Here is a 17,690-nt window from a genome sequence, read left to right as displayed (position 1 = left end):
ATTAAAAATAGCATACAGCTCAGGAAACCCACCCAGGCATACATGGAATGAGAAGTCAACAAAGGGAAGTCCCAAACAATCTTTGGACAGAAATGCAATTTCAAATGGTTGGGTTTATGTCTCTTTAAGTATGATACAAAACCAAAGGCAAGGTCAAAATAAGACTTTTGCAATAGGAGAACTCAAGTTACCAACTTGTGACAACCAAGAATGCCCATGTGACATTCAGTAGATCATCAGTTAACCATAGAGTAAGTGCATCAGCAACCCTAAAGGATAACCTTAAAGGGACTAAAATGCTCAATTAGTACCCCCTCTAGGATAGTGCGAGCGATTAGCGATTGCCATAAAAGTGTGGCCCTTTCATAACCTACGCTTTGCCTTTGGCTTAGCCTCTGCTCGGGGGGGGGGGACATTATGTAAAAAACCCATATAGCACGGGCAATCCAGGGGTAATAAAAAAACTCTCTACTTATGGATTTTTATAACCTATATATACCCCTTCTATAAATTAAAGTATCCCTTTTCATAAACATATAAAACCTCTTCCGTTGAGCGCACGTGTTATTCTACATATTTCTTAGTGAACCCCCTTGTTTGACCCCTAGAGAGTCTCTGTCATTCAACCCTCGGCCTTTCCTACTTGGGAAGAACACCCCAAAATCTAATATAATAGAAAATGGGAGAACTTATCATATCAATAAGTTTGACCTTAGCGGGAAATTGTAGGAGTTTGAGGTACTCGTAAAGGTTCAAATTTAGTTGAGAGAAAGCTTCACCATCTGATGGAGCCATTTTCTTAAAACGAATGTGGCCCTCAATCAACTAGCGCTTCGTAAAAAGATGTCATCATGTAAGTAAAAATTCAAGATCAAGTAGTAAAGCTCACGAGTCACCATCAATTTAATCATCCCAAAAGCTGCCACTCTCACGGGAATGGCCTAGGCCTGTAGTGTTCACAGGAAACCTGCAAACCATATACAATGAACGTGTAACATTTTCATTTTCACCCGTAAAAAATATTTTCTCAATTTTGTAAAATCTGCAAAATTTTAGGCAATTTAGTTACATTTTAGCTTAAAAATTGGCAAATTCTCACGAAAAACCAAATTTTGTGATTTGTTGAGAAAAATATTTTCTAGTAACACTCGGCCATGGTCGTTTTGGTTGAAAAGTCTATGAAAAATGGCTTGTGGCATTCCCACTGGTCTTGACTACCTTGGACTTTCGTGACAAGTCTTTCCCAGTCCATTCTGCCTAGAGGGAATGCGGCCAATTCCGCAAGTAAATTCTCTCCCGTCCTTAACTGTGGGCTGAGGATAATCCTCATCCTGCTCACTTTGTCTTTTGTGGGAGCAGCGCTTGCATGGGTCCCTCCTTCCGTCAACGGGCCTGGAGCCTAACGGAGTTTTCCAAACGGAAGGGCATTTATCTGAGGTGAATTACGGGGAAGGTTAACCTTCCCCAACGAGGTAAGCATTTATCCCCTGCTGCACTCCATCTCCCCTGCTGCTGCTCCATCGCCCCTGCTGCTACGCTCCATCCCGCTCCATCCCTGCTGCGCTCCATCCTTGCTGCGCTCCATCACGTGGAAGACCAACTCCCTTATCCAAAGCTCCCTTATCCAACGCCCCTCCATCGCTGGCCATATTGGTGGAATACTCTGTTAACACTGGCCTTATCCATTGCTCCCACTCCCTACTCCTTCGCAACTCCAGCCTGAGGCCTCCCGTTCGAGGTGTGCTCCAAGGTTTGCTCCCACCTTCACCTGCAGCGCTTTCATGGGTCGATTGCTCCAGCCACAAAGTCGACGCGTGTCCCCTTCCATGTGTCCCCTTCCACCAATATTCCATCTGTCCTTCCACCGATACTCCATGTGTCCCCTTCCACCAATACTACATGTGTCCCCTTACTCCCCAAACGTTACTCCCTCCATTAATCCCCCCTTTGGATCTCCTTCTTCCTCATAGTTATTTACGTCTTCTTGGCCCTCGCTTGTTCTATAGGTTCGGGAGGCCAACACGTGGGCATCTGCAAGAATTACAAAAGCATCTCTGTGAAGATTACCATCCACCGTCGACCCCATGGCTTCCCTCCCAGTGACTGCGTACGTTGTGCCTTTCTATTCAATCATGGTGGTTGTGTTTTTTTAAAATCCTTTTTACCTATTTCTAAACTTCTTCGATGACAGGCTTCAAGACATTGAGAAAAAAGCAATTTGCTTGAAACAAACTTATTCTGGATACCATATCAGCAAATTGCAGACACCTCCCATTGGGTTATTTAATGCAAGCAACCTGCATTGGGATCTTGTTGAAGACCTTGGATCTCGATACAAGGTCTGTCGCATAGCATACATCAACATGGATCGTGTTGACGACTTCATTGAGGGAGAGAGCCAAAACTCGATGTTCCCTACAAGCTTTCGCATCCAAAAGACAGAACATAAAAAGGATGGGTGCCTCAAAAAGTCAAAAGACAATTCTTGGTTACTTAAAAAAACGTAAGCTCTTATCAATTTATGTTGAGTTCGATCCTTTGTTGTTAATAGGTCCTCCCTCATTGCAATATGGGTGTGGTGTAGGTATTGGTGCTCCTTCGGTCCCTTGGATGCCAAATTTATGTTGAGTTCGATCCTTTGTTGTTAATAGGTCCTCCCTCATTGCAATATGGGTGTGGTGTAGGTATTGGTGCTCCTTCGGTCCCTTGGATGCCAAAAATGCTCTACTACTCCCTGTGGATCCCAACAAAGTTCCAAAGTTAGGAAAAGGATCTAGGCCTCATGCAATGCATGGGCGGAATGCAGTAGGCTGCCAATGCCATTTTGTGGTAAAGCAGTTGTATCATTGGGTTGACGTAGCATGCATTTCATACATTCACATGCATCACACTAACTTGGATGACACTATTTGCCATGGAAATTCTATGGATATTATAAGTGATCCCAACCTTGCTTTTGCCCCATGGCTATCCTTAGACAGGAAACAATGGATATTCAATATGTTGTGTAAGGGGTTCACTCCCTCACAAGTTTTGGACAAGCACATTGCAATGGTGCATCAGAGGCAACAGTTAAGCCCGGATTGTGTTTATCAAAGAGACGATTTTGTTTCCATTAGGGATGTACTTAATATTGCAAAGCGTTTAGCTTCGAGTACGTATGAACTACACTCCAATGATGCCCAAAGCATACGAATGTGGATGATTGAGAATAGAGACCATGTCTTCGTATATCAAGAACAAGACAATCACCATGACTTCATCCTTGGTATCCAAACGCCTTGGCAACTACAGAAGATGAGTGAGTTTGGAAATGATAACTTGGTTGCATTAGACTCAACATTTGGAACAAATGTGTATAAGGTAAGAGTTTATATTTCTCTACACCTTATTATAACTGCATTTTTCATTCTCATTCTCATCCTATATTTCTTTCATGTTCTAGTAATATAATGATAGCTACACTTTGGCTACCTTGTAGTTTCAATTGTACACTATGTTGGTTTTTGATCCACATCGTAATGGAGTTCCGGTTGCTTGGGTGATCACCTCGAGTTCCACTACGGATGTGGCCGAATATTGGTTGAGAGTGTTACGCAATCGTGTCCTTGACTTCAACAAGTCGTGGGATATCAATGCCTTTATGGTAGATGATGCAGCTGCAGAAATCCAAGCTTTGAGGTACACATACTTATTGGATAATGCATATTGTCATTTGTGTGTTCTCAGTCTCTGCTAATTTAAGACCTCCTAATAGCTTACTTACTCTTTTTTTGAATGCATGTAGACGTGTCTTCAATGTACCTATATATTTATGCCTTTGGCATGTTCGACGGTGCTGGTTAAAGCATGTCATTAAAAAGGTCAACGATTGGCCCAAACGTGCCGAGATTTTTAAGAGGTTGGGATTAATCATGCATATGGGACGTGATAAATCATGGTCTGACAAGCAATTGATGGTTGAGGTTGAGATGGAGATTGACCAATTCATAGAAGACTTTGTCGAGGAATCGAAGTTCCTAGAGTATTTTCAAGATCGATGGGCCCATCGCTTACGTAAGTTCGGACATATCCATACTCAAGGTGGTGTTACTTCTCTATATGCTGACTTGTCTATTGGGTCTACAAATCGTGCGTAACCTCTCTCTTGCTTAGTTGTGCTACAGCTATGTGGGTTCGAGCAGCACGTACTCTCCCACATGCAAATCAAGACACGAACGGGGCAATCGAGTCATACCACGCAACTCTGAAGTCTCGCTTTTTATGTGAGAAGAAAAAAATATATGGGCGACGTCTAGATTGGCTGGTACATAAGCTTACATCAGCCTGCTTACCCTACTACTGGTATATGGATGTTCTTAAAGAGAAGGGCTTTAAGCATAACTTTAACATCGAACGGCTAATAGAGCATTCTGTCACAAGAGCCCTCAATATTAGCGATGCATCTGTTACATTTTCAAGGGATGGACGCACTGCATCAGTTCTGAGTGAAAGCAAACGCGAACATTATTACACCGTGTACAATGCCATCTCTGAATGGGCCTGCTGCAATTGTAACTGGTCCAAGAAAGGGAATGTGTGCAAGCATCAAATCAAAGTTATGCTTCTTCAGGGCTTAGAGGTGCACACGATCGTTCGCAAGTGCCACAACTTGTACCAGGACAAGATTGGTGCTTCCTCTTCATCACATGCTCCAACAACAAGAGTGCATGTACATGACTCGACACTACATCCACATGAACGTTCAGGTAAAGGTACACATAATAAACTCATGAAATTATGTCATTTTATTTTGCAATGAGATGTACGCTTGGTCCAACACCTACACTTCATGCCCACACATGTGATTGGCTAGAATTTCATGCAGATACTTCGTACCAGGACCCACACAATCGAGAAATGTTATTGAAGTCAATTATGTCAGACTTGGATGAAGCAGTCGAGATCGCAGGTGATTTTTTCTTCCACTGCATGCATGTGTGTCATTGCTCAAAGGAGTTTTCATTCATAGGGAAGGGTGAGACCAAAGAACATTCTTTTAATGAATTTGTGCATACTTGTAGCAGACATGGTCTTCAAGGGGGCACCAAGATTAGATATAGCAAAAGCCTGTGCTTGGATTTCCACCTTCAAGGAAAAGACAAAATATTTTCCTACCATGTCATCAAAGGAGTCACATGACATTGATATGGCATTAAGTCCCGATGGACTTAGAGGTGATTGCATAATTTTCCGGTTCATGCACTAGGTATTCTTTGGTAGGGTCAGAGCCAAGGTGTGGCAATGTGTAGAAAAATACATGCAAATGTGTTTACTTGGTTGCTTTTATGTACTTGTAGCAGATATGGAATCGACTTCAGAAGGGGAAGCTGAGGAACACATAGCAATCGACCCTATTGAAATTTCTATCTTCAAGCACTACATGGGAAAGTTACCCTCTAGCATCAAAACAAAAATATATGGGCTTGTGCAAGCCCAATCAAATTGGGAGTGTGGTCTTCCATTATACTACATGCCCACATCTTTGTATACGAGGTGGGTTTACATCTTGGAAAAGAAGTTTCAATTTTATCCCATCCAAAATATGGGACCTTTGCTTATGTGGATAGTTCTAGGCAAAATACAAGTAATTTGTTTTTGTTTGGAAACAAATGGTGAGGGACCATGGATAGAGCAGCAAGTGAGACCACACATACCCGACAGATTCCTCTGCTTTGCTCAAAATGGCATAGGACATATGGGACATGGTCATGTCAAGATTCCTATGCTGGCACCACAAAGAAGATTGCGCATTGCCATGCCAGGGGATCCCGAAAGTCCAGGTATAATGTCCAAGAGAAGCTTGTAATAAATCATTGTGTGTCTATCTCATGGAATAGGCTTACCTCTTGTATACAACGTGTGGCTAAGGCAACCCTATTTTGGCAGAGTTAGAGACGAATTTGCAAGATTTCATTGATGGCATGGCTCTAAGCATTCCCAGGCACGTGCGAAAAATAATATTTGACAAGGCAGATGAAAAAGTGCCATGGATGTATGGTTTCCCATTGACATACATGCCAAGTGATCCTCATACCAGATGGGCTTTTTGGTTTGAATGTGACTTTCGTATTAGGCCACCCCAAAATTTGGGACATTTGCTCCTATGGCTGCTTTTAGGAAAGATTCAAGTAGCATGTTTTGTATTGTATGGAAGTGAGAACAGTCACTGGATTGAATCTCATATTAGGCAAAATATTCCAGAGCACTTCCTATGCTTCTTGCAAAACGGAACGATCCGCTTGGGAAATGGAGAGTATAGGTGAGTAGGCAATCGAAGTTCATTTGTATGTCAGTGTTGCCGTAAAAATTTGGAGAGTCTCTATTTGTTTTTTAAGAAAACGGTGAGCCTCTAATTTTTAAATTTTCCTCATGCAGGTGATGACATGAGACTACTTCAACATCTAGCGTCCCTAATGAGGCGAATGAAGCATAAATTTTGTGATGTAAAAGATGCTAGCGAGGCGACAGATTGTGTACTTCAGTTTCAGGTTGTGGAAGATGGTTATGATAACAGCATTGTTCGAAAGAAGCCATTTGTGGAACGAAGTCTTGCTAGGCGAAGAACACCACATGAGAGTGCAAAGCCTTTCCAAAGGCCCAAGAAGAAGGCTCCTGTAACGATGCAAAAAAAACTAGACAAGCAAGCTACATCAAGACAACCTAATCATTGATGTTATTGTTAATCTTGAAACATTGAATTGAATGTCTACCTAGGAACATGTCATCAATTATGGATTATTTTTTGCATATTTTGAGATGACTGTATACAAATGTTGTAATTGTGTCTCTAGCCTTCTAATTTGCTTTAAAAATGGGTGGATCCTTCATAATGCACAAAGTCATATGATCATGTAGGTAGAAACTCTCTCTCTCTCTCTCTCTCTCTCTTAGCTTTAAACTCATTGAGATTACATAGCAATATTAAACTTGGAGGAAACATAATAAAGAGTGGAGACTAATATGAATGAAAAGATTAACATGGATAAATAAGGCTTACAATGTCATTTCCAAATAGAGATTACAATAGTTGCATTTTGAATACAAAGCACAAGATGCAAATAGGTCCTTAGTCCTCCTTGTATTATGACTCACAATAAATAAGGCTTACAATGTCATTTCCAAATAGAGATTACAATAGTTGCATTTTGAATACAAAGCACAAGATGCAAATAGGTCCTTAGTCCTCCTCCGAGGAATCATCAACAAAAGGATTATCACACTTTGACTCAGGGACGAGGGATGTAGCCATGGAGGCTTGACGGGCTTGCTTCTTTCCGAGAACCTTCTCGGAAGTTCGGGACAAACGCTTCTCCTTACGAGCTGGAGCGTCCCAGGTAGCCATGAAACCTTGAACATGCTCCTCAATCCACTGTGCTTCATCTATCCCTTCTTTGCAAGGCAAGGTTTTCCATAATTTTTTGGCACTAAGCTTTGCCCTGTATTTTGCCTGAGCCCTACAATTGGCATACCTCTCTTCGACCGAGAACGAGCGCTTTATCGATCGTTGTAGGTGGCGAGAAGCACATGATGCATCCTCACTTTTCTTATCTTTGCATACTCGCTTTATCTTCGGACCGCGCTTCAAGTGTGGAATAGGAGACATGTTGTGTATAATTCGCCTGTGGTTGTTAAATGTCCTTAGAGTTGTGAACTTCTTGCGTTGAAGCGGGCATTTTTTGACCAAGCAAACAAACCAATAGTGCCCTTCATCCTCCACTCCGCGCTTGAAATTTTTACCGGCCATGGTTTGTGACGTTCTTGGTGGCTAAGATAAGCTCCTACACACCTCCACACCAAATTCACATGGGTGTGTGATTGGTTATGAAGGTTTACATTACCAAAAAAAAATGTTCTTAATGCAAAAATTATATTCACACATCATGCTATTACATTCAACATGGAGAGATTGGCCAACAAAAGGAAAAAGAGATTGGGGATTTTAAAAATTTCGGCGTTACAAAAAAAAAACCAGAGATAGTGAGATTATATTCACAGAGTGCGTGATTACATTCATGACTATTAGTTTGCCTTAGACTAAACAAACGGGTTAGTAGAATGTTGCTTACTGAGTATGAGGTGTCTTGCTTGGAGGGCCTGAGGCTTGACGTCGGGGCAGCGAGCCTTAGAGGCTATTGCTTTGTGGATCCTTGGAGCAAAGGAAGGGCGAACGTTGGAGCGGGTACAGCCAGCAAACTTTGCAGGTGAGGGTGGGAGCGAACCTTGGAGCACACCTCAAACGGGAGGCCTCAGGCTGGAGTTGCGAAGGAGTAGGGAGTGGGAGCAATGGATAAGGCCAGTGTTAACAGAGTATTCCACCAATATGGCCAGCGATGGAGGGGCGTTGGATAAGGGAGCTTTGGATAAGGGAGTTGGTCTTCCACGTGATGGAGCGCAGCAAGGATGGAGCGCAGCAGGGATGGAGCGGGATGGAGCGTAGCAGCAGGGGCGATGGAGCAGCAGCAGGGGAGATGGAGTGCAGCAGGGGATAAATGCTTACCTCGTTGGGGAAGGTTAACCTTCCCCGTAATTCACCTCAGATAAATGCCCTTCCGTTTGGAAAACTCCGTTAGGCTCCAGGCCCGTTGACGGAAGGAGGGACCCATGCAAGCGCTGCTCCCACAAAAGACAAAGTGAGCAGGATGAGGATTATCCTCAGCCTTAACTGTGCGGGCTCCTTAGGACCATATGGGTTCGTTGAAGAGTCTAGGTAAATGCTTGGAGGTCCCAAGAAAGTTCTCCCCCTGGCCTATTGCGGACGGCTCGATGTGAGGAGCCTTGTGGAGGTTTATTTCGTCGTGATGCTAGGCCGGCGGACAAAGACTGCGTTGTCTTCAAGATTGTGCCTGTCCGTATGTGTGTGTGCGAGCTTGTTGTGCGTGGGAGAGACACAAAGAAAGAGAGAGAGAGAGAGAGGGGGGAGGGGGGACAAAACTTCTGTCCTCCGTAGAAAGAGTGTTCTAATTGTAGCAGAAAGAGTTACGCCTGCTTAGAAAAGTGTAGGCAGGATCAGATCGTAGCATGAGAATTGTTTAAGAGTTGGTTATCGAGTGACTGTGAGGATTGAGAGAGAGAGAGAGAGAGAGAGAGAGAGAGAGGCATCGGTAGTTGCCCTCCCTTAGATAATAGCTGGAACAGACAAGGCTGAAGTAGGTTGCGTTAGAGTTTTGCCATTGAAGTAGTTTTCAAGGCGCTGGATTTTGAGACAAGTAATAGACATTGAGGTAGAGGAGTAATTGAGATTTGCACGCAGACGATCCTTGCAGGTGCGCCATATAAGCTGCAACCATGGAACCCCTTGGCTTCTTCGGCATCTTCAAAGTCACCACCCGAACGCTCCTCAACAACCTGAAGCACTTTCTCTACCTTTCAGCGCTTCTGCTTCTCCCCATCACCGCACTCTACTTCGCCGTCGTTACCAAGCCCAACTATGAGCAAGTTTTAAGTACACTCTCCTCACGGATGTCTGGCCTCTACAACTCCACTCTTAACGGCACGCAAACGCAACCATTTGATGAAAACGATCCTGGGTTACAAGCGCTGCTTGCCTCATCTCATCTCCGCACACTGCTGACCCTCATCTATTTGCTCTTTGTCACTTTCGTATCGCTTCCTCCGCTGATCGTCAGCTTGTGCAGAGGCTACCTCAACCAGCATGTCAACGTCCTAGACTCCTTGGATGCGATCCTCAGATCATTCAGAGGTCTCATCCTCACTTGTATTTGTCTTTTTGGCGCCTTCTTCGCTGAGATTGTAGTAATCGTCATCTTGTGTGTGGTTATTGGTCTCGTACTGGCTGCTCTCAAGGTCAACGTGATCATTCCTGTGTTTCTTGTTCTGGTCATCGGAGTTGCGGCATTCATCTACTTGTTGATTGTATGGAGCCTGGCTTTGACGGTGACAATCCTAGAGGAGGAGTGGGGCTGGGACGCTATGCAGAGAAGCGCCTATTTATTGAACGGACGCAGGGGGTGGCCTTCTTTCTCAAGCTTTTCTTCGTTGTCATCTCAACTTTTGTTCAGATCTCTGTCTCCGAAGGGACTTCTCTACGTGCGAGGCTGGGCATAGCTTCGCTCGATGGAGTCTTGGGCACAATAGTGCTACTCTACAACGTCGCCACGACACTTGTTTTGTACATGTCGTGCAAGAAATACCACAACGAGTCTGTGGACAATTTACCAGGAGCAATGAAAAGCAGGGATGACCATGGCTCTTCGAAGCATGTGGGCTTCGAAACCATGGCCTTGAGCAGTATGGAAGTTTACGGGGACGACGTTTGAAAGCATACTATGGAGAATTGTCGTTGGTAAGGAAACATACTCAAGTCCGAGCAATATTACCATTTTCAAATTGTTAATATGGAGGAACCTTATTCACTTATGCCCTTAACTCCTCAATATATTCTACCTTCATGTTTTGGTTGTGCCACTCCTTAGATTTCTTCCTCTATGCAAGTCACTTTTTACTCCAATTGTTATTCTTCTATGCAAGTTATATGCCCGTTTTATGAGTATATATGCATTAAGTATAATCATAGTGTCTTACCCCACTTATGTACTATTCTTAACACAATGGTCCTACAACACCAATAAGGAATTATTTCTCAATCAAATAGTGTCATACAAGGTAATCCCTCAAATGATTCATGCAAGAGATATAAAGTCTTTAGGCAAATGTAAATCAACGACACTCTTGTTATTCCCCATTGTATGTATGTTTAGAAGGCTTGGGAAAAAAGCTACCCAAAGCATATTCTAAAGTTGATTTGGCCTGACAGAGAAGTCTCAATATACAAAGACATTGTGAGAAAGATAAATGACCAGTCTAAAAAGATTCTTATTGAGGAGGATATGTCTACCACTGAAAAGTAATTGCCAAAGAGGAATTCAGTGCAACTTGGCCTAAAGTAATCTCTAAGTTTGATTAAGCTTTCTTGGACAAACCCATTATAGTGGATGAACTAAAGGAAATTGCCTCCTCTATGGCCTCAATGAAGACCCTAAAAGAGGATGGGCTCCCTGTGGTATGGTATCTCTATTTTTAGTTGAGCTTCTTGGAAGAGTCTTCTACATAGAGTTCTTTAGATGTGAGAGTTCACATTGGTATGATTAAACTTTATTCCTAAAGGAGGTCAGAAGGAGTTAATATCTTTAAATTAGCATTTGCTGACGATTCTGAATAGGAGCTACAAAATAATAGCCAAGGCTCTTACTTTGAGACTTAGCATGAAGATGTGAAAATGGACAAGGGAGGATGAGAAGGGATTTATAAAAGGAGTAAATATTTTGGAAGTTATAATAACATTGTGTGAAGGTATGGAGTTGGTTGAGGAATAGAATTAAGACATTTGTTTCATAAAAGTTGACTTTGACAAGGCTTATAATAGGATGGAATGAGGATTCATCCTCTAATCCTTGAAGGACATGGGACCTTACATCAAGATTTAGAAGAGTTGTTGAATCTCTACTCTCCAAGCTAGTCCATGGACACTTGATTGACGTAAAAGGTGTAGGCTAACCTCTTCTCTTTATGCCTTGAAAAATGCCCTTCGTCTCCTATTTTTTTCTATTGCAAGTGATGCCTTAAGGTGGAACTAATCCAAGACAAGCCAAATGTGATTTGTCAGCAACTTGATGAAGATACAAACATCACTCCTTTAATCAATAGAGGTTGGTTGATGAAATTTCGGACTATCCAAATAATTTTTTTAAGCCTCAAGTTGTCACAGGGGGGGGGGTCACTTAGTGTAATATGTCTATATCACGTGCGTTCAACGCTTCTTTTCTAAATCCCTATGTAGCCTATTTCTAGCATTTCCTTGTATCCCCTCTGTAAATTTTGGGAAATTTTATAAATCCCATTATGTAATTATATTTATTTTCCTATAGGAAATTTAAAAGTCCTTATGTGAGTCATACACTACTACTTTTGGAGTCACTTTAGGTAGGATGAGGTATCTGGAATGCAAGATGTCTACATCACTTGCATTATTTGAATCTACACACAAAAAGGTAAGGTATCGACTGCAACAATGGGCAATGCATAAGTTCAAGCTGGGTTTGTGTCTTCATGATGCCATAAGGCAAGAGAAACAAAGAATAAAGACATATGTGCAAAAATTAAGAGGAATGAAGATCAAACAAGACAAATCATGTGTGCCATACACCAAGAGAAAAGAATTGTGCAAAGTCACTTGAAACACGTACAGAGCTCAAGAAACAATCTTTATAAAAACACTACATGAAAGATTGGGAGCTTTTATAAATGCTATATATCTTTCAATTTTTTACAAAACCATACTATATGGGTGTTTCAACTAGGGGAAGGGATGATAGATTAGCCAATTTTACAAAGCATTCAATGACATTTATATTTATTTCTTGCCAAATACAAACATCTAGAGCTTTCTTATGTCAAAGATTGGAATTTTTTTTAAACGATGTATATCTAAGACTTATTTATTTCTTCCATGTCTTTATTGTTAGAGAAGAGAAAACTGAAACACCTTGCTTTCGGCCACATTCACGATAGGCCTTGCCACTTTTTCTCTGTCTTAATTGTTAGAGAAGCAAAAGATGGAAATATCATTCTACTCTGCCACATTTATAGAGACCTTTCCACTTTTTCCTTTCATGAAAACCCTTACTAAGTCATATCAAACCATGGCATTAAAACCATAGAGGCTACATTTATACAAGATCTTCTTGTATCCGATGCCAAAATCGCTTTTTCAAACTTGCTTTATGGCATTCATATAAACAAAAGTACCCAGGTGGTTGCAAATCATCCATTTGTGTGATTCAAGGTCTTGCAAAATAATTATTTAAAAATCCATCAAGACAAATCATACTAAACTCAATGCATAGTATTAGTATAAATGTAGCTTCTCATATTAGAAAAACTTCCAAGAAGAAGCCCCTACCATGTGCTTTTAATGCCCCTTTACAAAGTCATTGAATACATTCCAATCATTCTTATCTAAAGTATACTTATTTCTATTACACTCATAGGTGAGGTTTACCAATGCAAGTATGCTCTCAATATTTATCATTGCAAGGTTTGTAAGGTCATATGTGAAGCATCTTCAACCTTTTGTCTGTTGATACCACCCAAGCTGGACTTCTACTCCAAAAGGTCTATCTGAGAGGTGAACCCTCTCTTATATTCCATACCCCCCCCACCAACCTTTCTCCTCATTTTTGGAACTCGTCCAAAGTACCATATAGCTTGTGTTTTCTTTCTTTGCAAAGATCTTGGATTGCATTTCTTTTTGCTTTTCCTTGTTTTGTCTTCTTCTTAAAAGAATATGGCACAATCAGAACCTATTCCCAATAGGTTTTTCTTTGATGTAGCAAGGGGTATATCTTCCTTAGAGTAGCATACTCCCTTGGCGAACCCTTGTGAGTCTATCTTTAGAGAGTGTGAGATTTCCATTAAGTTGGCTTACCAATGTGTACTTGAAGAGAGTTTTACCATCAATGGTAATGACTGGGCTCACTGCTTCTTGTTCATCTAGGAGAGAATCCACCACATGTTGGATTTCACTTACAGAGGCATCATTGTCATTATCATCTATTTTTGACACATGAGCTACTTGTTGGTCTTCTTCTTCAGAATTAGATTCTTGGATCAATAGGACCACACTGAATTGCATGAGAGTTGCAAATCTAAGAAAGCTTCCTTAGTTATGAAGTTTCTATTCAACATATAGTTGGTATGATGAACAATCCAAGACCTCCAAATCTGAAAGAGAAAAGAGACTTTGCCTACAAGATAGACTCAATCCACAAGATTCAAATGTGCAGATAAGAAGATATCGATGTAGTCTCTAGCAATCTCAAGATAAGCTTGTGTTCCTAGCATGCTCCTCTCTTTTCTATGAATTATGTTGTTTGTCAACTCTCCCAATCACCATGCACTTGTCTACTGCATATTCTTGTAGGTCTAGCCCAATTTTGGCAGTCATCTTGCCTAATGTCTCCCTCCCTTAGCATATGCTTGTCGATAGAAGAAGCATCATACACAATAATGACATGATTTAAGGTGATCCAAACATTGCCAATTGCCAATTGACACTTAGGTATCAATAATTTGATCATATCCTTTTTGTCCTTCTCCCACTTTGATCGTGCATGTAGTCATGCACTCATGATCATCTCTTTTATATCCATCAAAACCCATGAGCATGTCATCCTTTGGATTCCACCTACAAGCAATAATAAGCACACGTCTATAAGTTCATATGCAATCCTCTTGCATTTAAAAACAAGATTTAGATTATGAAAATAATTTAGATAAAAAGGAGGTTGACATGGTTACCTTATCTGTTTCTTTATTGTTGTAGTTTCATCTTCCACTATGATGAAGGGAATCCTTGTTATGATTCCATGTTTTTCTTTTTATTTTTCATAAGTTTCAATGATTGCATAAAAAATATATCCATGTATACTAGGTACAAATTGAGTAGCAAGTCTTTGCCCTCGCTTTGTCATTGATAAAGAAGGTCGATTGAGGTTGGAACTCAAAAAGTCATGTAACCTTGGGCCTCCCCACATCCTTCCAACCTCTTTGTGTTCTCACTATATCTTCGTCCTGCACTTGACATGATTATGCTTGTGGCAAAATCTTTTAGAAAGTACCATTAGGAAAATTGACCACCAAACTTTTCCAATCTATGGGATTCGATTATATTGTTGCCAAATCTTTTTAGAGACTCTATGAGCACTAGCTTCTCTTAAAGTGCGGACTCTTATTGAAAGAATGGCAACCTAAGACTTTGTCCACTATAGTTGCTTATAAAGGTCTCTTACTTGCCTTTTAGCAAAAAGACTTTCATTTCTAAAATCCTTCTTCCACAACTGGTACCCCTATCTCCGCTCTTGTTCTTAACCTTCTCTTCTCTATACAATCTCATTCTAAAGTTAGCAAGTTTAACTATCCCCTTGCAACAGTGGCATGTAAAACCTTTAAATGGTTGCCCATCTTGTGAAATGCATATGCAACTTATGTGATGAAAGCATCCATCCACATGAATGTCACTACCTCCATTATATAACGCCGCCTTGACATGATGCTCTATAAACCAATATTTTGCACCACATTGATAATCTAAGAAAGGTTTTATCTTGACATACTTGTTACCTTCTTTGACCCCAACATAGCAAGTCAAAATTTACAAAAGAAGTTTCATTTTCTCTATTAAAACTTGAATCAACAGAGAAAGCACTCGTACTTAGCGTTCTAGTTTTTGTTGAAACCAAAAAGTTGCTAAGAGATCTTTGCTTTGGATCATGCTCCTTATCCTTTCAAGGACACCCTCACAAGCCAGTGAGTACCACCTTTGGACTTTCACCTTTTCTTGTGAGTGACTTGATATGAGAGCTTTCCTTTGTGTGCTTATTGAGAACCGGGTATGCAGGGAGACTCTCGTGTAGCCTCAGCTAGGAGGGCTTCTTTCTTCAGGGAATGGAAGGATTCTCCTTTCTTCTCTGAGACCACTACAGGGTTGAGGTGGCACTTTCAGCCTCAGCCTTGGTTGTTTTCCACCTCACTCTGAGGGGGTTTTTAATTTATCCTCATGATTTCATGATCTATTCCGCTTTGAGCTTGCTCTCGCGGGTTTTTTCTCTTACTTAATAGAAGTCTCTTTCTTGGAAAAAAAAGAACCGTGTACAAATATGATCTTGGAGGACATAAATGCAGCCACGCATCATCATACTTTCATCGCACCTTCACCAAGATTTTGTCCTCAAAATCATGTATTGTATCTTCATCAACCTCAAAATCCCAACCTATTGAAATGATAGGATATGAGTAAGAGACTCAATGTAAGAAGATGGCAAATACTAATTGAGGAATAAAGGAACAAATAATACCTTCATTTGTCAACATAAAAGAATTCATGTTCTCTATTGCATCTTCTCTCTCTCTTTTGTCATCCTTTGTTGGTTGATGCACTACTTTGGGCATATCTTCTTTTCATAGTCCTTGAGCAAACATATACTTGAACTCATGCTTTTTACTTTCTAAGATGTGAAATCTCATGAAGTTAGAGAAGCAATTGTAAGCTGCATGTTTGCCTTCTATGGATCCTTTACCATAAAGCTCATTACACTCTTGACACCAAATTCGGACATGGGGCACCCCATTGAAGTCCTCAAAATGCAACTCAAACATATCATCCCTTGAGACTACCATTTCCTTTAGCTTTGATCTAACTCTATCAGATTCATGCTGCCAAAGTTCAAGAATACGTGGGCTCAGTAATCGAAAAGAAAGCTTTGAAGACATGTGCACTTAAGCATCAAGATTTATGTCATCAGTTGGTTGAGTGCAATGTCTTTTACATGGATAAGGAGTTTCCTCTATGCAGCATAGACTTCTCTTGATGTGCACTAAGAGTTGATCATTGATTGTCCATCGATCCTCTTACCGTTTGGTTATTGTATATTCATCCTCAACAAACTCAAAGGGTTCCAATAGAAGCTCATCATCTTTAATTTGTTCATGAACATGAAAGAATGTGGGATGACCTATGTCTCTTGTCACCCTAACAACACCTAATTCCTCCTTATTATCATAGTCAATCACTTGAATCCTAAAAAAAGATGCCATGATAGGAGACCGGTATACTTCAAAATCAAATGAGAACCTTAATTATAACCTCCCCTCCACCTGCATGTGCATGATCTGCAAAATTCAGATTGCCAATTTGTGCATGACATGTGAGTTTAAATCAACACATATAACCATTTCATATGCAAGCTACAATGACACGAACATCAAACAATTGACTAAGTGGCAAAGCTTGGACAATTACATTTATTAATGTTAGTAAAACAACACCAAAAGTTGAATAAATGACCAAGTGTCAAAGCCAAAGCTGTCATACAATAGTGATAACCTGCAACGACACCGAAAGCCAAATAAATGACCACGTGTCAAAGTTTAAACTTTTATTTTATGAAATAAGCTACGACGACACTGAGAGCCAAATAAATGACCTAGTATCAAAGCCTACTTATTTTGTAAATTCTATATCTAAGAAACAACACCAAAAGCCAAATAAACCACAAAGTGTTGAATCCTATTACTCTTCTAAGGTTGACAGATGACACATACAGTCGAATGATATGACCAAATGTCAAGATAATTTCAAAACAATGGTAAGGAGTCCTTGTAATGACATCAAAGGTCGAATATTACAACCAAATGTCAAAATGCAGACCTACTTATCTAACCGCATGTATAATCAAGTAATACGATCCAGTGCGGAAAGATAAGCACCATGCAAATGCATGGCCCAAGTAATTGACTCAAATATTACATGACAAATTAGATGATCGACGTATTATGCCGAAAGGCCAAATATGACACTACATCTATATCTAATAGTCATGTAATATTATCAACTCAGCAATAACAATGTTGAGAGGGAAAATGTGCCAAAGGGTGGGTTATTGAGTAGAGCAAGCAAAGCTATGATAAATTTACCTCAATTATAGTTTTGATTTTGGATTGCTAACCAAGCACAAAGCTAATAGAGAGTCTCCTCGATGACCTACACAAATCTAGGGACAATTAATCGAAATCCTCTTAGTAGAAGGCTAGCTACTATAAAACTGCACTCGATTTCTCTTTCAATATACATG

General features: G+C 40.6%; 1 pseudogene; it reads right to left on the bottom strand.

Annotated features, from left to right (window-relative positions):
* Positions 1 to 14,568: 14,568 nt before the first annotated feature.
* Positions 14,569 to 16,329, bottom strand: LOC147894444 (uncharacterized; annotated as a pseudogene).
* Positions 16,330 to 17,690: the final 1,361 nt, after the last annotated feature.

Source organism: Dipteris shenzhenensis, chromosome 14, assembly GCF_047967505.1.
Source record: "Dipteris shenzhenensis isolate YYH24624 ecotype China chromosome 14, Dip_SZ_1.0, whole genome shotgun sequence".
Lineage (NCBI taxonomy): Eukaryota > Viridiplantae > Streptophyta > Polypodiopsida > Gleicheniales > Dipteridaceae > Dipteris > Dipteris shenzhenensis.
This window is presented reverse-complemented; position numbering and strand designations above follow the sequence as displayed.